This window comes from Pogona vitticeps, chromosome 1 (genome assembly GCF_051106095.1).
Source record: "Pogona vitticeps strain Pit_001003342236 chromosome 1, PviZW2.1, whole genome shotgun sequence".
Classification (NCBI taxonomy): Eukaryota; Metazoa; Chordata; class Lepidosauria; order Squamata; family Agamidae; genus Pogona; species Pogona vitticeps.
Genome location: NC_135783.1, coordinates 195,213,202 through 195,236,062, shown reverse-complemented (window position 1 = coordinate 195,236,062; position 22,861 = coordinate 195,213,202). Strand labels below are relative to the sequence as shown.

The window sequence follows — 22,861 nt, the reverse complement described above, 5'->3', positions numbered from 1 at the left end:
TTGTTCTGAAAGAAATGCCTCTGCCCTTGATTGTTCTGATGTATAACTGGTATTGTGGACAAGAAGCTATTGTTAGGACAAAATGTGGAGAGACAGAATGGTTTCCTATAGGCAAAAGATGTCAGACAAATGTGCATTTTACCTCCTTAACTGCTCAATCTGTAAACAGAACACATCATGCAGAAAGCCAGACTGGATTCAGATGAAGGAAGAGTGAAAAATTGAGTAGAAATATCAATAATTTAAGATATGCAGATGATACCATCTTACTGGCAGAAAGCAACAATGACTTGAAATGGGTTTTAATGAAAGTGAAAGAAAGTGCCAAAGCAGGACTGCAGCTGAACATTAAAAATACAGAAGTCACGACTGCAGAAGTAAGCAACTTTGACATTGAGAATGAAGAAACTGAAATAGTATTCCCTCTGAGTGGGCGCCCACTGGAGGAGGCAGGGCTGGGAAGCCAGGGCACCCTGAATTCCAAACTGTTACCAACCACTGAACTGGGGGCTCATGCCCATCTTTATGGCCTGTATCTTTAAATGGCTTTTCTTACTTTACTGCTTTGAATGTGTTTTGGTGTTGCTAATATTTTTTTTATTAAGGTATTCGTCTCATCCTGCTGTATTTGTATCTTCACCGTTGTTAGAGTTAAATACTGTATTTTAATGATGCAAGCTTCCTTGGCTCCTTTTTTTTTAAAGAAAAAGGTGGAGTTAAAAATATGTTAAATAAATAAATAAATAAATAAATAAATAAATAAATAAATAAATAAATAAATAAATAAATAAATAAATAAAGAGGGCCAGGAACTTCCCTGCTTGCATGCTGGCTGAAGCAGGATGTGTATTTATTTATTTATTTATTTATTTATTTATTTATTTATTTATTTATTTATTTATTTATTTATTTATTTATTTATTTATAAACAATGAATGAATGAATGAATGAATGAATGAATGAATGAATGAATGAATGAATGAGGCACTATTCTGTATATGAGATAAGTAATGCTGAAAAGGGCTTGAGTCCATTCTGATTCGTCCAAATCAGCAGCACCACCACCCGGAATGGGCAGGCATTTGGCTGAAGGTGTTACATGCGCCCTGTGACTAACAACCCTGATCATGTAGGATTTGCATTGTGCCTCAGACCTTTCCTGCTAATGTGGGGGAGAGCAGGATGGAGGGGGAGGGCAGAGCTTGCATCTGCCTCTCCCTTCCATGATCAAACTTCCCACATGTCTGAACAGGACTAGACATGTAGCCGGGACATGTAGCTGAGACCAGTGAGGGCCAGGTTCTGGACTTGGGTCCTTTTATTTAATTGGATGCCCTGGTTCAAAGCCGGCAATAAATTAACTCAAAATTGATAATTTGCCCATCTGTTTGCTGGTGACCCCCATGCAGATATATCTGTGCTGCAGTATAAAGCTGAAGGCTGCAGAAAAAGATCTCCTGATCAGGATGTGAAGAGGAAGTGTTGTTTAGATGAATGCTCAGGACTTTTATTATTATTATTATTATTATTATTATTATTATTATTATTATTATTATTATTATTATTATTATTATTATTATTATTATTATTATTATTATTATTATTATTATTATTATTATTATTGCTACCCAAATGAAAAGAGGGTTCCATTAATTTTCAGATTGTTATTCATCAGATTGCGGGTTTTCCACACCCAGGTACAACGATTTTTCATTGCTTCTACCGCCACTCATGTAACAGTTTATTAATCTGCAAAAGGTTACATTAAGAAATATGTTAAAACTGCTAGAAAATGTATCATCTTGTGGTGAACTGAACAGACTATGATCTGTGATCACACGCAAAGCACACCCCTCCAAGATACTGTATGTTTATGCAACAGATGCAACTGAAATGGGTGGGTGGGGGGAACTGTGATAAAGAAATTATAATTAACTCTCCTACGTGGCTTACATGTTGGCTGGCGTGCGTGTGCATGTTTTAATTTAAAGAAATTGTTGCAGTCAAATTAAATCCAAGAATCAGTGGAGCTGTGAATTAGAAATGGGAAAACATACTCTCCGAAGTATTGCATAATAGAATCATATAGCTGGAAATATCTATTAAAATATGCAGTGTTACAAGTGTTTATTTTACAAAGTTAACCACATCTTCCTCAAATGAAATAGCTTCCTCGGTATCATATCTCTCCTTGGGAGGAATGAATTATTTTCAGCAGAGGGCTGCTCTGTGTGGGTCACAGATTCTCTCAGCGGATCTGAAATTTTCTTTTAATGACAGAGTTCCCCTTGCAATTTACCGTATGATTCTTGAAATGTTCAAGCCTCCTGCTTGGATTAGGTATGCTGCTAGGTGAGGGCTTCTCTAGCCACCTCTATACTTGCAGCCTGATCCCATTATCATGCGGTTAGTTACTCAGAAGTAAGCTCAGTAAGTGCCTGTGAGTTGGCAGCCTTAAACTCACTGCATAGACATTACCTTTCTGAACGCAATCGCTACATCTGTAAGGATGGGTTCGGGATCTGTGTATTTGCAAGAAAAGCTCAACCCCAAATGGATGCTAACCTCCCACCAGTAAGAGATGCATACACTATGGCCACCAAGCATACCCAGTTTGGGGGACTTTAACAACAAAAACAGAGCAGGATTTGTATTTCCCACCTCTGTGTTCAGTGGTGTTTGGGAGATGAAGCTAAGGGGTCTCAGTAACTGGACCAGCTATATACGGTTCGAAAAACGTGACTCAAATGAATGTTGAATTCATGTCTACAAAATAGTGGCTAGACTCCTAACATACAGTTATGCTAAACAGTGTAACTTTTGGAGACTGACTGCTGTAATTTGAGAAATTTCCGTAGATATTACCTCTTGCGTACTGGAGTTACGTGACTTGGCATGCAACAGCTAATGCCTATGGAGATTTCTTAACTTACAGCATACTAAATGTATGCTATTTGCAGAACTACAGAGCAGGATTTCAGCCAGTGTGTGGAGGAGAAGGTCCATAAAGAAACCCAGAAAAGGCAGACTTTTGAACTGAGCAGCACCCTGGCAGAAGGGGGAACAGAGGCAAGTTGCTTTATGACCATAAGCCCAGGGATAGATTGTCCCCACAGTTACATATGTGGTACCATCATGATCTAGTGCATTGGTTCCCAACACTGGGTAACCGAGGTATTCTTGGATTGCAACCCCCAGAAAGCTAGGGGTGAAGGCTTCTGAGAGTTGCCATTCAAGAACACATGGCTTACCCAAGGTTGAGAACCACTGATCTAAGGAATAGTGTGCCTGGCCAGGACTCAGGAGGCCTGGGTTCAATCTCTACTAGAGATGAGCAAGAACCAGTTCATCCCAGTTTGTCCTGATTCATACAGGTGACAGCACAGGTGTTACTGCTCACCTCTCCCCCCACCTCCTCTGGCTCAATCAGCCACTCACCAGGCCCAGTGTGCAAACTTCGAGCACCTCCTCCACTGATCTTCCAGTCCCGGCAAGAGCTCGGTCTTCTCTGCCCCTCCCCTCGTGGCTGATCTCCCACTCAGGCAAAAAGGGGCAGGGCAGAGAAGTCTTTGTGCTCTTGCTCGTGATTGGGAGATGAGTCGAGGAGGTGGGAAAAGCAAGCAGGCTGGGCCTGGGGAGTGGCTGTTTGAGCCAGAGGAGCCGGGGAGGGGAGCAGCAGCACCCATACTGCCGACTTTAGGAACTGGAATGAACTGGGACAAACCAGTTTGTGCCCATCTCTAATCTCACTAAGTAAAGTCTCTGGGGAGGTAGGTAATGGTAAACCACTTCTTAAACATCTCAGATACCTTGCAGGCCATATTAGAATCACTCACTAGTTAATTAAGACAGTATGTAACTGCAGCAAGAGCATTTATTTTGTCTTAACAGTAACACCTTGCTTTCTCTGTGTAAACAAATGATATTGAGGCATAAAATGGAGTTCACAGCAATGAAAACGAAGAACATGGTGTAGAAATGATGGCAGAATGGCGACTTCTTTACCCTAATTGGTCCTTGTGCTGTCAGCCCCACATAGTCATCATGAGTGGGTTGAGTTATAATGTTAAACGGAAGTCAAAGGTAGCTCTATATAGCTGTAGACTGAAGTCAAATTTTTAGTTCTTGTTACAGGCTAGAAATCTGATATGGATCTGGAACTGCCAAATGTTCGCCGAGGGATTCTTGTTCTCAGTCAGAGCATAAGAGACTCGGGGGTGGTGTCAGCTCAGAAAATGGATGCATAACCTTCTCTAGGAGTTCTACAGTCTTTTATATAAACTTATGGGGCGGGGATCAGAAGCCTGTGTTCATCACAGATGGAATTTACCACAGTAAAGGGTTGATTCCAGAATGAAACCAAACAATCTTCAACAATCATATCAATCATATCTGAGTATCAAGGTGTAAGTCTTTAATAAGATTGTTACAATACTGTAATTCTAGGCAACATCAGCTGCCCAATTCTACAGGCTTTGTTTATCTATATTGCTTCTATGTTCCATATGTACAAAATGTTTCAAAGTTGTTGTAAAATACAAAAGTCTTAACAACTATGTAAAAAAACAAACACCCAACCCTGTATTTAAATTGTGTTTAAACAAATATTAAACAAATATTTAAACAGAAATCTAAAACCCTACAACCATGAAAATTTGCCGAGATTCAACTTTGAAAAATCAGGAAAGAAAGCAAGAACTTCTATGACAGCCTGGCTCAATAAGAAAGGACCTGATTTCAAAAAGTTGACAATCTTTTTTCCATTCTGTTGGCTGCCCAAAAGGAGGACAGCGTGCCTGTTCTTCTCCTAAATCTGCAGGTAAGAGGAATTTTGGCACATGCAACAAATTATGGTTGTCTTTGGGGGAGGGGTATACTGCTGATCAAATTGAAGGTGATTTTATCTTTCCTTGCACAGATTTCTCTTTGACTCTATGGGCATTTTCAAACATGGTCATCAGTCAGGAGACTATGGGGTGTGCCTGCTGGCTTCTTCAAACACAAGTAGCATGTCAGGGCTAGGAATGGAAAGGTTAGTCAATTTAGATTTCTCACATATTTGATTTTTTTTAACTGTTCTTTTTTGCCCTGAATATGTGGTTTGCAGATTTTGGTATATGCTTAAAACCTCCCAGAACAGAACAGAATTATTCACCCACTTGTTCTGGCCAAGTTCAATACATAGAACCATATATGAGATAAAGAGGGCTACACTATACGTACCAGTTTTGTAAATATATATCAAATATAAATGAAACACAAGAAGTCTCTCAGAAAAATAAAGGTAGCAACTCTAATTCAGCACTGACATGGTTGATGACATAGGGATACAAATACAGATTATTAAAAAGAGTTAAACATTTGCAGCGGGGGGTAATTGATAAGCCATTTAAACCCTGGGCCAGGCCAAAAATATAAAATCTGTTTCAGTTCTTCCCACATTTAAATTTGCTTACTGTCCTTTCTATTTGGAATATGAAGATTTGGGAGATATGCGTAGAAAACAAAGTTTAGCACACGTATATTCTTGCTACTGTTAAAATGACCTCAAAATTAGGGCTTCCGTGAGTGACTCATGAGCAGCTGACGAAAAGTCTTCATTTACACATCTCTTATTGTGAAATCAGAGTAGAAGCAATTGAATATGGATTCCTCCTGGCAACTTCCCCCCCCCCTTCATCATTAAAAGAAAGAAAGAAATGCAGTCTCTAAAACTGAATGCAGTGGACCCTTGACTTACAGACGGCTTGACTTACAGACTTTTTGAGTTACAGACTTCTCTGGCCGCAAAATTTAGGTTTGACTTGCAGCCTGAGAATTGACTTACAGACCAGAAAAAAAACAAAATGGAACAAAAACGGCCTGTTACGGGATTAATCGGTTTTCAATGCACTGTAGGTCAATGGAGACTTGACCTACAGACTTTTTGACTTGAGAACCGCCTTCCAATACAGATTAAGTTCTCAAGTCAAGACCCCACTGTACAGGAAGTGGTAAATGGCAGAGTCACTAAACTTTTCTCAAATGGAGAACAATTTTGAATGAGAAGACAGGAGGAAAGAAATGGTAAACCAGCCTGACCCTTCTTTTCTGAAAAGCTGAGGGTATTTTTCATGAGGCAGGGACAAACGTTGAGATCTCAAAAACTGTCCTTCTAAAGGTAGCAACTGGTAAAGTTGTCCAACTTGAATATTTCACAGATACGATTGCTGCACGGGAGTGCATTTATTCTGCTCACTATCATTCACACAAATTGCTTTGTGTTCAGGTGAGAAGTGGTTAACTGATGAGAAAACGAGTCAGCTTCTGGGATTTTCCCTTGCGTAGTGTCACTTAGTGAATGGTAGTAAGCGGAAGAGGGCATCCTGTGTAGACCATCTTGACTGCTGCTATTGGTGTTTTCAACTTTCATGCAGCTTTTTGCTATGTAAAGCTTGGCATCCTTTTCCCTGCTGGCAACATGGGCATGATATTGCGCAGCAATACTGGGCCATTTCCTGGATTTTTGAATCATTAGTACAGAAGAACAATATCCCCACATTCATAAACCAGAGGTTTTTTTAAGAATTGAACTTCTGTGGCATTACCTCCATGCTCCGACATGTCCTATCTGAAATACACCTTCTTTGCAGGGATTCAGGAGGGGTTGGAAGGCCAAACTGTTTTAGTGGGTTTTTTGGATGCTGTGTTTCTGCCACTTCCACAATGCTACAGTATATCTTCCTTTCTTTTTGGTTTGCTATGTTTGTTATATGTTTAATCATATGATGTTGTTTTAAACAGGGACACTGGGCTTGGTGTCTTCAGACAGAAGATAACTATATAAAAGAAAATAATGCAACAAACAAAATAAACAAATCCTTTCAGGAGAAAGGAACATGGCTCTTACAGTGCTTTAAATGCAAGTGTAGGAGTTTTGACTCAAATTCCCCCCCCCCCCCCCATTTTAGTTCACATTTTAAAGGTACTGCTTCAGAGAGGTAGGGAAAAATACCACTACCCTTGATGAAACACTTTCATCCATGCAGTTAACAGAGGTATGTCTAATATTCAGAGACCAGCCTTCCCTGCTGATGGGAGTGAGTTTTGAGAATGAGTGTCTGGGCTGTTCATTCACAAGTGATCACGAGGTGCTCTTTGTGGGAATCCTGGTCTTCCAAAATATGTGAGATGTAGGTGGTGACTATTGGTGATGTAACAAGGTGGGCATGAGGTTGTTGTGTTCAAGCCACACTGAGGCCTGGTGCACCTCTTTTCTTCTTCTCTTGGCATGGGGTTGGTTGATGCCCAAGTGCTGTGATGAAATTCTTTTTGTCCCTAATCCTCTCATTCCCCAGGATCTAATTTAACTCTTACTTAGGCTCAGAAAAGATGAGGGACAGAAAAATAATGCTGTTCAGCTTCATGGCCTCGTTGCTGCTCCTGGAGTTGCCTCCTGAGCCCTCCTGTGGATGCTCGGTTCTCCCTTCTGTCACCACTGCTTGTCTGCCAACAAGAAAATATCTGAGGCGTGGCAGAGGGCCAGGTCCAAACTTCTGCATTGAACCAGTGAGCCTTTGCGGCACTTTAATGCCGTCACTAGAGATGGGGACAAACTGCGGGTTCAGTGGTTCATCCCCATTTGTTTATCGGGCACTTCCCAGCCCCACCTCCTCGAAGCAGACGCCCACTCAGAGACAGCGCCCGGAGGAGGCAGGGCAGGGAAGCCGAGCCGCTGCCTCCAAGTAGGTGTCCACCAGAGGAGGCGAGGCTGGGAAGTGCCAAATACCTGTTTGGCCAATAAACCAACTGGCACAAACTGCCGAACTGGTGGTTTGGGCCCATCTCTAGGTACCACACTTGAAATTGTAACCTCCGCTTCCTTCTGGACCGTCTGCCCTGAGAGTTGTCTTTTCTCCCGAGGCACCATAGAAGCATACCAGTTCCCTGAGACCTCAGCCAGCACATGAGACTTCGCAACCTGGCATAGACATTTGTGCTCAAAACAGGAGATAACAACATTTATTATTCAGCCTCTGAGGGATGGAGGTTGAAACATCTCTAAGGAGATGAAGGCAGGAGCCATGAGAATCTGCCGCACATGTATGGTTGGCCATCTTGTCATGGGGAACATGGTATCTGTAGTGCACTCTCTTTTAAATAGGAAAATGCAGAAGGCCTCTGCCTCTGTCTTAAGAAACTGTGGTTGGTGCCTCACGAGGCAGTGGAGATACAGGAGGACTGGGACCAGGCTGATTTCATGGTTTGCTTGTTTTTCAGTTACCCGAAGGATGAATGCCACCTGCAGGGGTGAGCAAGAGTTCCCTTGGTAGATGAAGAACAAGATTTGAGACTCCCAAGTCAGTGTTCATCCTTAATGCAGAACTATGATGTTCCGGCTGAATGAAGAGCTGATTTCCTTCAGCAAAGACAATCCATGTCCTTTCATAGCCCGCCTTAATCAAAGCTCTTTCTGGACATGCTCCATGGACACCTCGCTTTAAAAAAAAAAAGGCAAGGTAACGAGACGTTGAACAAAGAATCAAAGCATTTTAACATTTCACGTGTGACAACACAGCAATACCTCCCATTTATTTGCCTTGCCTGCATGTGCCATTTCTCCTGTCTCCATGTGTATCACAAACTGGTCTTTCCCTCCTGAATGAGAAGTACCCATATGTTCCTCGGCAGGGGTCAGAATTTCATCTGTTGCACTGTGGGGACAGGTGGTGTTTATTTTAATTAGATTTCTCTTTAGATCACAGTGTTTTTGTTTTGTTAGCTGACTGCTATTTTTTTTTTTTTACAAAAAAACACCAATTATTTCCCTTCATAATTTTCATAAGTGAATGCAGAATAACTGACGGGATAGTATACGTGTGTGCACGCGTATGTGCGTGCACATGCCATGAGGCTCTAGACTTGATTATTCCTATACGTGGACTCTAGCGGGGCACTTTACCTGCAACTGCTTTGGGGGCATTCATAGTATTCTATGTAGAAGCCAGGTCAGGGGTGTGTTCCAGCTCTTGTGAGGTGTTTAAGGGTCGACAGAGTGCAATGCATGAACACAAAGGCTATCTTTATGAAGTAAAAAAATCCTCTTGAATCTACGCGTATACAAACATTCGGTTTGCCCTCCAAGGTTTGGGAGAGAACACTGGCACCCGGGTGGGAAAATCTGCCAGGTTTGGGTCCCCCCCCCTCTATGTTTGATTTCTATTAATCTTTCTCATTTGTAAACTCTGGTAAATTATAGTAGGACTCATCTCACACCTCAAATTCACACCCAGTTGATACACCATACCATATCCTTCTTGCCATACACTAGTAGTTCAACTAGTGTGTGCATTTTGTTTCTTTTTTTTACAAAATGGTATCAGTGACAGCTCATGGCTAGATTGGGGGGTGTCCCCTTAATTTTTTTTTGGGGGGGGGAAGTTCCCTTATGCTGGTCCATAGGTCACTCATGGATGGTATCCCACACCTCATCAGAGGGCTCTTGTCTTCCAACAGAGGAGAACAGATGGGAGGTGCCACTTCTCCCTGCTCCTGATGGTCCAATGTCTGATGGCTAAGGTACCCGACTCACTTTGCTGAATGGCAGGGCTGGCCCTTTGTGGAATAATTGTGGTCTAAATGTACTGTACTGTTTTGTGGAAGAGAGGGAGTATGCTCACTCTATTTTTCTTTTCTATTTCTGTTTGTTGCTTTGTTACTTGGCTACAATCCAACACAATTCAGAGGCACTTAAACCTTTGATTTTCAACCATGCCTGACTCGGTGATAGATTGTGGTCTTCACCTTATAGCCTTAGCAAAATAAACTGCGATGATTGCTGTAAGTAGATCTAAGCTTTATTTTAAGTACTTTGATGTTGTCTTGCATAGCAGGAAATGCTGTACTGGACTGGGCTGGATGGAACGGGAATTGAAGCATCCTGCATTCTTTCACTGCTATGGAAGAGGAGTCTAAAAGATGAAATTGGAATAGTTGAGTGGAATTTTATTAGGAATCAGTCTATCTAGTTGTCTCATGTGCTCCCAGAGGCATCTGGTGGGGCCACCGTGAGATACAGGAAGCTGGACTAGATGGGTCTTTGGCCTGATCCAGCAGGACTCTTCTTAGGTTCTTAGGTTCCTTAAGATTCCAATTCAGATGCCAAAGGTTGACAAGCATCATGTATTGAAAGTCAGTGACATGGCCTTTATATTGAACTTCATTACTGACATGTGACGAAAATAGTCACAATAATGTTACAGCTGCTTCTGTCTGAAATATAACTATGTTAGTATGAAGAAGAGCTGGTTTTTCAAGGTCCAAAGAGCATAGCCACCAATTGGTGAGTTTTCATTTGTGTGGTGTGGTTCTCTTTTTTAAATAATAACAATACAGCATTAACAACACATGAGGAGAAGAGGCCATAAAATGTTTAAAAGTACGGAGACATGTTGGGACTTTTAAAACAGGTTAAAATCTCAATTGATTGACTCTAGGCACAATTCAGTCAATGACTAGAAAGTGTGAAGAAGGTTAAAAACAAAGCCGTTTTAGATTTGGAATGACCCATTTTGATGGACGGTGTAACAAACACTTGAATGGAAATGCATGGCACTGCTTGTTCACCTGTGGGTTGAGGAAGATAAAGGGAAGAAAAGCATTTGCCACACAGAGCCAGGAAGAGGGGTGCAAATCCTGGTTTGTTGGTCTTGGATAGCCTTTGCACAATTTTGTGACCCATTTCTTACGAATGCTGTAAAACCTGAAACTCTAAGGACTGCTGTCTTGTTCCTCTGTGGGCTTTTAAAATGTTGTCGCATTGCCTCATCTTGTTCAGCAGTCAGCATGTTCCTTTGTGCTTACATATTCATTCAAAATATTCTTACCCCATCTTTCTCCTTAAAAGAACCCAAGGCAGCAATCTCTCTCTCTCTCTCTCTCTCTCTCTCTCTCTCTCTCTCTCTCTCTCTCTGTGTGTGTGTGTGTGTGTGTGTGTGTGTGTGTGTGTGAGAGAGAGAGAGAGAGAGAGAGAGAGAGAGAGAAAGAAAGAGAGAGAGAGATTAGGAAAAAGTTACCAGTTCTTTGAAACCACATTTGGCAAAAGAGCATTTGTTCACTGGCGTCATGTTGGACCCTGGACCCTGTGTAGGGGGCAGTGTATTCTTGACAGGCCGTCCTTCCATGTTGAGACACTGTTTCTCAGCCAGTCTCAGCTGAGAAAGGAGTCATGGGTAAGAATTCTTCACACCCCCTCCTGAAGGAGAAGTGGACAGATGGGTTATAAAGGGGGAAATGTTCTACTGATTGCAGCTTAAAGTATTTAGTGTGACAATCCGACCATGGGATAGTCCATCTGCTGGCTGATATTCTCTTCCTTAGGCTGCATGCAGGGAAAAACATATGGAGGGCAGGTAAGGACATCCCATTTTGCTGTGATTTAAGCCACAATATTGGTGGCTTCTGTGCAAGCTCTCTGCAAGACGTACGTCACCTGGACATTTTTGGGTGGAGACGCCACCCTTCCTGAGACTACAAACCACCCCAGGACTGCAAAAGACAAGTATTATCGTAGGCTAAGAGGAGTAGCTCTTTTTATTCACCAAAAACGGTGTGTTTTGAGAGTATGGGCGATAGATTTAAATACTTCAAGGAATAAAGAACTTGCCTTTTACCAGACCTTTGTTTTCAAATTTGGAAAAAAAAAATGTTTAGAAGTGAAACTAGGTGGGGTGTAAATACAGATTTAAGTCAGGCTTTTGTTTCATGGAGAACTGAGCCCGAGAACGTGGTCTCCACTGCAGCAGTTCAGCACTGGCTTTGGGAGTGAAGTGATAAAGAACCATCACCATCTCCAGAGTACCTTTTCTCCTCTTCAGCAAGGTGTAAGCACCGCTGCACTGCCACAGAATTCTTTCACTTGCTATATTTATATGGAGACCCCTCAAAAACCTCCCCAGTGTTCCTGGGCAGATAAGCAGGACTGTTTCCTGGAATTTCTCCAAAGGGAAGATGAAATTCTCCAACAGCTTCTCAAAGGCTCCCTTTTAATAGTGGCTGGTGTCATTCTAGGGCCGGTGGAAGGAGTTAGCCCTCCAAAAGAACAGTGACAAAATTTTGGAGAACGTTTTGCAAAGGGGCCTTCACTTCCTAAGGAAGTAAGGAGAAGGAAAAAAAGGCAGCCCCCCCCCCTCAGAATCTTTCTAGGAAGAAATTGTCATAGGGAAATGTTGTTTCAGAACTAGCTGTTATTCTTCAGAGTTCAGGACCCTCTTAAGACCCTTCCGAATGCTACATTTTGGATCTGTCACTGCCAATAAGTTTGAGGGCTGCATTCTCCAAAGTTCTCCAAAAATTCCTCAGGTAGAATTCTGGGAGTTACAGCCCACAAACACAAATCTGCAGGGCTCTAGATGCTCTCCCCACACCGAAGAAGGGTTATTTCTCTCCAACGATGCCGTGCTATCTGATAGACCAGTGGTTCTTAACCTTTGTTACTCGGATGTTTTTGAACTGCAACTCCCAGAAACCCCAGCCAGCACAGTTGGTGGTGAAGGCTTCTGGGAGTTGCAGTCCAAAACTCCCGAGTAACCCAAGGTTAAGAACCAGTGTGATAGACAGTTGGGGTCTGGGGTTGGGTTTCCTCCCCCTTGTTTATTGTTTTCAATTTCTGTATTTTGTACCTTTGTTTCTTTCTTTCGCAGCTGCCCAGAGGTGTGGCTTGCCACTAGATGGTTGGGATATAAGTTTAATCAATTAATCAATTGATTCTCCCACCTGTTGTTAATTTTTTGTTTTTTAAAATAGAAAGCTGCTATGGTGCTTTCTGAAAGTCATCCTTCTTCAGAAGATGCTCTCTGTAGAGCCCAATGGGCAGCAAGACTATGAGTCTCAGCATCTCTGAACCCAGGAGGGCCAACCCCCCCCTTCCACCATCGTGTCACCAACTAGCGGCCTTCTTATGTCCCGGATTCTTTTGTGTGCAGAGGACACTGGAAGTCATAGTTCAGCTGCCCATTATTCCCACCTCCTAAAAAACGACAACTCCCAGGAAGCATCATAGCAGTGTTCTTTCTTTATTTTAAATCAACAACAGGAGTCAAGGGCTGGAGAAGCCAAGGGTGGGAGTTCAGCAGTGTCAGAGGAAAGCCCTTTTCTCCTCTATGTGTGTGTTCCAAATCTTAAATTGACACGATTCATTATTTCAAAACACAACTTGTTAACTCTATTATTAAACTCTACCAGCTAGCCACTCATTTTTGGGTGAAACTCAAGACAATGTGTTTGACTTCTAAAATCCCTTTGGGTCTGTTTGGATCATATTTGAGATAGTTCCTTCTTCTCTAATGGGCATGAACACCCCACATTGTTGCTCTGCATGCGACTTCCACAATTGTCCATTGCTGTCTATTCTTGATTATGGCTAATGGGCTTTGTAGTCCTGAAACACCTAGAGGACCCCACATTCCTCCTTCTGCTCTTGAGAAACTGTCAGGCAATGTGTGCCACCAACCCTCAACCGCCCAGAGTATGGTTGTTTTGGTGGTCGTTCCTTGGATGTGGCATTGCAGTCGTGAGGATGGTCCTCCGTATTGTCTTTGTAAAAAAATCTATTTGTTTCAGGGGACTTTTTTTTTTTTTTTAGTAACAGAGTATATGCCTTGCCTTTGGCAATTGTGATGGTGTCCCCACCCACGTCATGTGTTTTTTTATAGATGTTGCAAATTCCATTGCTTCTTTGAAGACAATTGCTCTTACAAGCAGGATAGGAATTTAGTAGACAGATAGCAAGCCAGTTCCAAAAGCTCCAACAGAAGCCGGGAGAACCAATCCCAATTTGACAGTAATTTTCAAATGAAGGGCAAATGAGTAAGGGGCTGAGCTTTGCCTGAAAGACTCCCCCTCCCTCTAGGAACTCAGGAGCTAACTTGAGGTCTGATGAGCTGACACTGCTCCCTGCCCTGTTGTTCTAAGATGTATGGACTGCCCAAAGGTTGGCAGCCCACTTGGGACTTAAGAAGTGTCTCAAAAGAAATTCTATATTTGAGAAGCTTATGTGGCTCCTGACACCAGGCCAGATCATTATTGGCATTAGCATTTCTCTGCTTGGTTTGAGTTTATCATTTGTATTTATTGTTTTGCTTTAGAGTCCTATTTGTGTGATGTGGTCATTGATTGAGCTTTGGAGAGGGAGTTTCCAAGTCTGGAATCCCATGGTGTCATTGTGCTAGCTGTGATGAATGTCTACATTTTGCTCAACCGGATGTTCATGACTTCTGCTCTTTCAGTAAACCAAACAGAACAGTGTGATCCAGGGATATGATGAATGCTTCCAAAAACACTTGTTCTCAGCGAGACAGGATATCAAGAAACTACTGCTCTCCACAAAGGTATTTTTCTTCATTAAAGTTTCCACGATTGGTGCGAAATAGGTCTTTACAGTGGTGACCTACACACACACACACACACACACACACACACAAGGTCTTGCATGTAAATATATTTCCATCATGTAGGCAGGGAATTTTAAAAAATAGCGGCGTCTCATTCTTGTGCATCAGAATAAGACAAAGATTTCTATCCTAAAGACAGTACGAGACAGATCCTTTGTAACTTTCATGCTAATAGTATCGTGAAGCCAGGATCGTGAAGACTGGACTGGTCCTTTATCCTTCCATAGAATGATGGCACTGAAAGGAACCGTCAAGATCCTCCGGTCCAATCATCTTGAGTTCAGTGGAGTATCAATGCAAGATCAATATGCCCGAGCAGGTACTTTGAATGCTGGGTATAATCCTAGTGCAGATATGAGGTTTTTGGTGACGTTATCCAACAAATTAATGTTATTTCAAGACATGTGACAAAAGGATGCATGTGTACGCATGCACGCATCCCACAAAAACACATGCATGCCCACCCAGAATGAGGTTATATTCTGTGCCAAGCTATTTGGGCCCCCTTTTAATAGCTCATGTACCACTAAAATTACGACTGCTATTCCAGCAGGTTAATGGTGTGCTGTATTACTAACTATGTGGTGTTCACTCATTCCCTTGTATCACCTGATAGTCAATTACTTTTTAAAAATACACCTGCTATTATAAGCTGACTGTTGATGATTCATAATGTAGGCAATTATTATACATTAACTGTATGGCTTTATGGTGACAGTTCTAAGTATTCAATACCCAGTAATCTGTAATAACCTAATTGCAAAATGAAACATTAGAAATTTCCCTTAGTAATACAGGTTATGGGGAAGAAGTCTGGTAAGCTATGCAGTATGGTATGGTAGATAAAAATACATTATCTAACTAGTACATAAGTTAAAAACAGTCTTACTTTATGTATCTCTATAACTCTATAAAATTCATTCCGCATTTTGATCCATGCCATTGACATCACATTAACTGCAGCTGCACTTGGCCTAGATGTAAATACTATAAAGGAATCCAAGCAATGCACTTACTGAAATTAGCTTGTGCTTTAAAAGCTCATGTTTGATTTTTTTTCTTCCCCTGAACACAATAGTGTTCCCCTACTTGGTCTGGGTTTCTCATTTGTTGTTAAGAGTCCTTGGATAGTGAGTATCATACAACTTGCATCACCTCTCTAGACACATAGACCCCTGTATTTCGTAGATGTGTATGTTTGCCTTTTTCCCATTACACTAGGATAAAAAATAGAGCACTACTTCAACCGACATGGTAATTGAGCATGTTGGCTGGAGGATTATGAGCGTTGAACTTTAGAAACGTAACTTTTCAAATCTCTGGAAAAGTTCTTCCCTTCCAGAAAAAGAAAACATGTATTTCTTTTTTATTCAGGAAAGCATGTATACTGCTCTTCTTCAACCAACCAACCGACCGACCGACCGACCAAGCAAGCAAGCAAGCAAGCAAGCAAGCAAGCAAGCAAGCAAGCAAGCAAGCAAGCAAGCAAGCAAGCAAGCAAGCAAGCAAGCAAGCCCAGCCATAGAGTGGGCAGAATCCTGTTGCATAGCAAATCAGACCAGAGTAGACTAGAGATGGACACGAACTGGAAAACTGGTGGTTTGTGGTTCATGGCTAACCATGAACCACCATGAACACCTAGAAAAATGAACTGGTTTGCAGTTTGTTTTTCTGGTCCGTGCTGGGGGAGGGACCTGCCTGGTCCTGTCCTCCACCTGTGCCTCCACCTCCTCTGCCACACATACCCACCCCCTTCCCACTGCCCCATCACCTCCCTTCCTTCCTGGAGCCAACTGCTGCCTCTGAGTGTGTGCCTGCCTCCCAGCTGATAGCTGGGTGCATGCACAGATGCAGAGAGCCCAACTCCTGTCAGGGAAGCCAGGCCCGCTTTCTCTCAGGATGACTGTGGTGACAGAGGTGATGGTGATGGATGAGGAGTGGAAGTGGCAGCAGGAGCAGGGAGGGAGGCAACGGGAGCAGTGAAAAGGGGTCTGATGGGCATCTTGTTTTGCTGAATCAAAACGAAGTACCAAGGGAAAACTTCAATGTTTCATTTTGCTTTGGCAAAATGGGGTTCCTGAACCAGGTCACAAACTGAACCACGAACCAGCCCAGTTCATTATCTTTTCTGGTTTGTGGTTCACTTTGTGTCCATCTCTCAAGTAGTCCCATTGAATCAATGGGGATTTGGTGAATCGACTCTGCCATAAATTCCATTCCTTCAAATGAGTCTATTTTAATGGTGGCTTACTGTGCTAAAGTAAGTTGCAATTAGAATCTGCTTTTGAGGGCATTCTCCCCCCCCCAAAAAAACCCCACATGTATTTTATTGCCTTGTAAGCTACTGTGAGAAACTCTTCATGTGACTGAAAATCAGTAGGTACACACTCATAAATAAATGAATAGGAGTGCTCCACTATTGAAATCAATTATGGACCTTGTTTCTGCATTTCTGTTTTGGAACAAAGAGTGCCACTGAACTGTGTTGCATAGATTAATAGTTCTGCTTAATTAGAGAAGGGATACTTTTGTTCAAAGCTGACACCATCCAAACACTCCCTAATCTAAGCCTAAACTATTGTTAATTAGGATTGGTTTCGAAAGATGTAATAGAAAGCATAAACTATGGGCATTTTTAAACAACCCCACCCCTCCTTGGCTTAGTAATTTGTTCTATAAAGTTTGCTCTTTCAAACATCTGTGCCAGAAAATAATAAAAATTTAACCACAGACTGGCTTATATACTGTATATGGGTCTATGCATGTGTATGCTTACTGTTCAGTAGTGAAGCTCAAAAAACTCTTGGGGAAGCAGAGGAGATAGTAGCTACTGTAGTTCATTATCACACAGGACGCCCCTGCAAGACATCTCCAGAGCTGTCCGTGAGGGCAAGGGAACTTGTAGTTTTATAGACAAAGGACTGCTTGCACCATTCTTCACCATGAGGCAGGCTGACAGTGCCTGATAGGATCCAACAGTGTTTGGAAATCCAGGCATTCCTGAGGTTGATTGCAAATGATTTGTGGAGTGTCACTCCAAAGGATCATCGGGTTTGTGGGCTTTGGTCTTCCTCCAGGCTAGCAAAAGGAATTGAAATATAGTTCAAAATATCCTAGTTAGAACCAACCACATCTGGACTTGTTTTGGTTTGGAACATTCCAGTAGGTGATCAAACCAGCTCCAAATAGGAATAATCACAGGAGATGTATTCTCAAAGGCTTTCACGGCCAGCAGCCGATGGTTATTGTAGGTTTTTCAGGCTGTTTGGCCATGTTCTTGAGGTTTTTCTTCCTAACGTTTCACCAGTCTCTGTGGCCAGCGTTTTCAAAGGACAGGAGTTAGAACTCTGACTGTGTTCTGGTGTAGTGTGTGGAATAGTTGAGTCTTTGTAGCAGTGGGATCAGCTTTTTTAAAAAAACATTTTATTAATTTTTCAATCTACCTACAATTCAATTCATGCTTGTTAAACATTGTGTTACATGGGTTGCTTATAATTATTTGTTTTTTGTGTCTTGGTGTCTTAGTTGTCTCTTCAAAATCTATACATTTTGAAACATATAAACCGTTCATGTGTGTATTTTAGTATAAAATATTGGCTACTATCATAATATTGCTCTCAGAGTATACAATGTTCTCAAAATCCTCTAGAAACATACCTAATAAAAGTAATTCCAGTTCCAAATCTATATAATTTTGAGGTGATTTAACCAACAAACGTTGTATTTTATACCGATAATAACTGAGTAGGTTCCTAACACGTAATAGATGTTATCTAAAGCATTTTATACAGATTTTCTTTATATAATTGTTTACCCATTTCTATCTCCACATTTTCTATCATGTCTATATCAACATCATATCCAATGTATATTTATTAAGTACTATTTGTTTTGCCCCATCCTTATATCTAGCTTCAATTTACCTTAAAAGCCACTGTGTTATGCCTTTACCCTGATTAATGATCCCTTATTTCAGTTTAATTCCCTTTTTAAAATATATAAGATATGCCCCTTTACAATTCCAGGAGTTAAGTATATACATGCTTTCAACGTTGAGGGCCACCTTAATATTTCCCCCTTTTTCATCTTTCTAAGCAATTCCTTCTCTTATTTGTCTTTTCCCAATTCTTGTTTCTATCTCCTTAAACATTCTGCTGTCCCTTGTGTCATCTGAAAACATTTTATACACTTGATCTATCAATAGATCTTTATGTACAGTACTTTATCTCCTATAGATCTTCCAGGCTATTTGTAATTAATTCTGCTGATTTTCTCCCCTTATCTTCCCTTAACATGGCTAAAATTCTCCTCGGCTCTAGGGTTAGAATTAAATCTCCTAAGTTTTTCCCTCTGATTTCCTCCAGCCCTTCTTTTGATTGTCATACATTGTCCACCACCCTCACATTTCCTTGTTCATTGTTCCCTGTCTCCTGTTGAATATAGTCCTTCTTTAGTTGCTCCTTGAATGATTTCACCTCTTTGTTAATGGGATCTCACTATTTCCGAGAGTGCTTGAAGGGTAGACTTTGTTTCATCCCAAAATTTCTCTTGTTGTAGCATTATGTCCAAGATGCCAAGAACTTGTATTTCAAGTAAAAGATATCCAGTAGCTTAGAGCGGTAAGTCCAGTCCCATCAATAATTGCTTCAATAAGTCCACTTTAGTAAATTTATCACCTTTAGGGTTAATTTGAATCCAGTCTCTGACGTAAGTTGGCAGCCCCGTTCACTCAATGTTTGTATTAGACTTTCCAAAGTTAATTGTCCATGTTTTAGTCAATTCTCGGGGGGGGGGGAAGTAAAAACAGAGTTCCAAGTTTGAGTATTTAAGGTCATGTTCTGGGCTTTTTACAAACACTGTAGATAGCCATAACAGTTTAACTCCCAGTGTTGTTTGGCTAAAATAATTTCAAGAGGAAAATTTCTTAATGCCAAATTAATATCAAACATCCTTCCTTGAAGTATAATTAAGAGTTTAACTAATGTCAAATTTATTTTCCTTGCTTCTCTTTGCGTCTCTTTGCCCTTCTCCAGATCCACTGCTGCTCAATTTAGTGGTGAGAATAAGAGACATGCTTTTTTTTTTCTGTTAAAGAGATTATTCTGTCCAGGGATAGTCATAATTAAGATTTTGTATCTCACTCAGTGGTAACAATGATGTTACATTGGCTGATTTATCACTTCTTCTTTTGCCAGCGGCCAGCGACTTGCAAGCAAGCTAATTCAGCTTCTTGTTTCTGCCCACTGGTTGATTGGGGTGTTTCCTGGATCAAACATGGGTAACCGCCATTCCTCCCCCCCAGTGATCAACAGGCTTCTCTCCCATTTCACCACCTCTTTGGGGGGGGGGGTCCCAAACAGGTCAGAATTCAGCCCAGGGGATGGAGCACCATCCTCCTCCTGCTGTATCATCACAGTGTCAAGCTGGAAGCCGGGATCAGCTTTTTGTCCTTTTCAGGAGATTGAGTGATTATGGTGATCAGGGTGTTTTTTAGTTATGGGTGTATTGTTGTGATAAAAGGGAGATGATCTGTCACTGTGATTGATGGGTCTCGTTAGCTAGTCTATTGTTTGTGGCTGGGTATTGCTCATTGACCTTTTTGCAGAAGAATCCAATGAACAGGAATGCATTCAACACTGTTATTTAATACACAACACAAAAATCAAACTGTTTTATGTAAGATATATTACTAATACACTATTTTAAAGTTTTTCACTTGTTGGTTATATGATAATAATTTGGAGGGATGTCTGTAATTACATGGATTGCAGTAAAATGAAATTCCAAATAAACTTCAAGATAAAATCAAAAACCTTTGTTCAGCAAAGTCAGTCCAACAAAAGTGGCAAGCAAGGTGGCTTTTTGCATGGCCAAGATGTTTGGCAAAGTAACGTTATTCCCTCCTGGCTGTGATTTGAACTCTGCCACATCCTAAAGACTAAAGCTAAATCAGGGTAAACAACATAAGCTAGTTCTGATTTATTTATTTATTTATGTCGAGCTGGATGAATGCATTGGGAAAGCAGCAACCACGTTCTCTAGACTCACAAAGAAATTATGACTTAATAAGAAGCTGACAGCATACACTAAAATCCAGGTCTATAGAGCTTGTGTCCTGAGCACACTCCTGTACTGCAGTGAGTCTTGGACCCTTTGTGCACGGCAGGAAAGGAAGTTGAACACCTTCCATATGCGTTGTCTCCGACGCATTTTTGGTATCACCTGGCAGGACAAAGTTCCAAATAGAGTACTCCTAGAATGAGCTGGAATTTGTAGCATGTATACAGTACTGAAACAGCGCTGTCTACATTGGCTTGGGCATGTCGTGAGAATGGCTGATGGTCAGATTCCAAAAGATCTCCTGTATGGAGAATTAGTGCAGGGAAATCGCCCCAGAGAGACCACAGCTGTGATACAAGGAGATCTGCAAGTGGGGTCTGAAGGCCTTAGGAATGGACCTCAACAGATGGGAAACCTTGATGCCTGAGTGTTCAGCCTGGAGGCAGGCGGTGCATCATTTATTTATTTATTTATTTATTTATTTATTTATTTATTTATTTATTTATTTATTTATATCCTGCCCATCTGGTATATTCTACCACTCTGGGCGGCTCTCCCAATTTGAAGAGACACTTGTACAGCAGGCCGAGGCAAAGAGGCAGTCCCGAAACAAGCAAAATCACGGAGCTAGATTTCGCCCTCTCCACAGCCCTTAGTGGGCTGCAAGCCCTGTCCCCCCAAAAACGTGGAAAACATTTCCCATCAAATAACATCACACAGCCAGACGTGTGGGAGACATGAATCCTGAACAGGATGTACTAGGAAAAAAAATGTGTATTTGAAAAAGAAACATGGTTTTACAGACGGTGATTTAACATTTTGGAGGTTGAACTATCTGGAGGTGTTCAGAGGGCTTGGAAGTTTTGAGGGGGTGCAAGGGGGAAGCTGTGGGACTCTCTGTGTGCGTGCATGCGTGTGTACGTGCGTGTACGTGCGCATGCAGCCTGTTGCCTGCATTCAGTTGTACTGTCCTGCCCTGCCTTTGCTTGCATTGCACTGTCTCAGCAATGAAGTCTCATTAGGGATTTCACTGGGGCGAGTTTTCATCCTTGTCTCTGCCTCACTCTCCTACTTGACCTGTAAGGAGATTTGGGTTTGCCCTGAAACTAGGGGCTGGGGGTTTATTCTCCAGGTTGAAAGCTTTAGCCCTGATGCTGACATGGCAACCCTGAGCTTATTTTTGGGGTTCATCATGACATACTACAGATCACTTTGAGATCTACTAGTAGATCCAAACGTACGCTTGCCTCACCGTTGGTTTAGGAAGCAGAATTGCTTCCCTTGAGGCCTCTTGGTTTGCAGATTTCACCCAGTAGAGTCTGGGAGATAGGCCCTTAGTAGCAATAGGCAATTAGTCTTTAAATTCATTATTGACTGATTACTGCTGAGTGCTATAAGTACCAGCTGTGAGTTCTGTAGTTGGGGTGAAAAACAAAAGGAGCATGGTAGTTGGAGTCTTCTACTGACTGTCCAATCATGAAAGAGAATGCAAATGAAACTTTTGAAGAACAGTTTGCAAGGATGTCAAAGAGACATGATGTAGTAATGATGGGAGATTTCAATTATCTCAATATTTGTTGGGAGATGAATTTTGCACAGTATGGCCCTTCCAAGAAATTCCTGCCTTGTGTGGCTGATATTGTTCTCCTCCAAAAAGTGGAGAAAGAAACTAGAGGACTAGCTATCTTTGACTAGATTCTAAGCAATAGAAATGACTTTGGTGGAGGAAGTGGCAGTAAGGAGAACTTTGGGCAAGAGTGACCATATTCTACTACAATTCTTGATTTCAAAGGAAACCAAAGCAGAGTGTAGCCACACATATGGGCTGGATTACCTCAAGAGGTGGTGAGTGCTGCAACCCTAGAAGGCATTCAAGAGAAATTTAGAAAACCATCTGGCAGATATCCTTTGACATATTCCTGCATTGAGCAGAGGGATGGACACAATGGCTTTAGAGGCCCATCCCAATTTCATCATTTAATGATTTTACACCCGTGTCTCCTTGCTTATGTTCTACCTAAAGTGACTGCATGTTCTATTTGCCGTGCTATATTTTTTTGGTGGCTGCAGCAAAGACAAGGGGACCAGTCCACACACTCTCCCCTCAAGTCTTCCAGTGTCTATATAAGTCCATTAGAGTTCCTATGATATGCCTGTCAGATCTTTGCCATGATTATATTGAGATATGTGTTTAGAATTTTTCTACCCAATGCCTGATGAAATGAATTTTATTCGCAAAAGCTTGTGCTGAATGTCTGAATTTTAGTGGTCTAAATAAAGACACCATCTCTTCCACATCTGGATTTCAATGAGTCATTTCTCTTGCTGGGCTGCATCATGGCTATTGTGTTGGGTACCTATGGGAACATTTA

The 22,861-nt window shown here is 41.6% G+C and overlaps 1 long non-coding RNA gene across 1 annotated transcript; it reads left to right on the top strand.

Moving 5' to 3' along the window:
* The first annotated feature begins 4,600 nt into the window (after window positions 1-4,600).
* On the top strand, window positions 4,601-5,847 carry LOC144589307 (uncharacterized). The gene is made up of 2 exons (XR_013545360.1): window positions 4,601-4,819; window positions 4,919-5,847. It is a non-coding gene; the product is annotated as an uncharacterized LOC144589307 (long non-coding RNA).
* The last annotated feature ends 17,014 nt before the right edge of the window (window positions 5,848-22,861 follow it).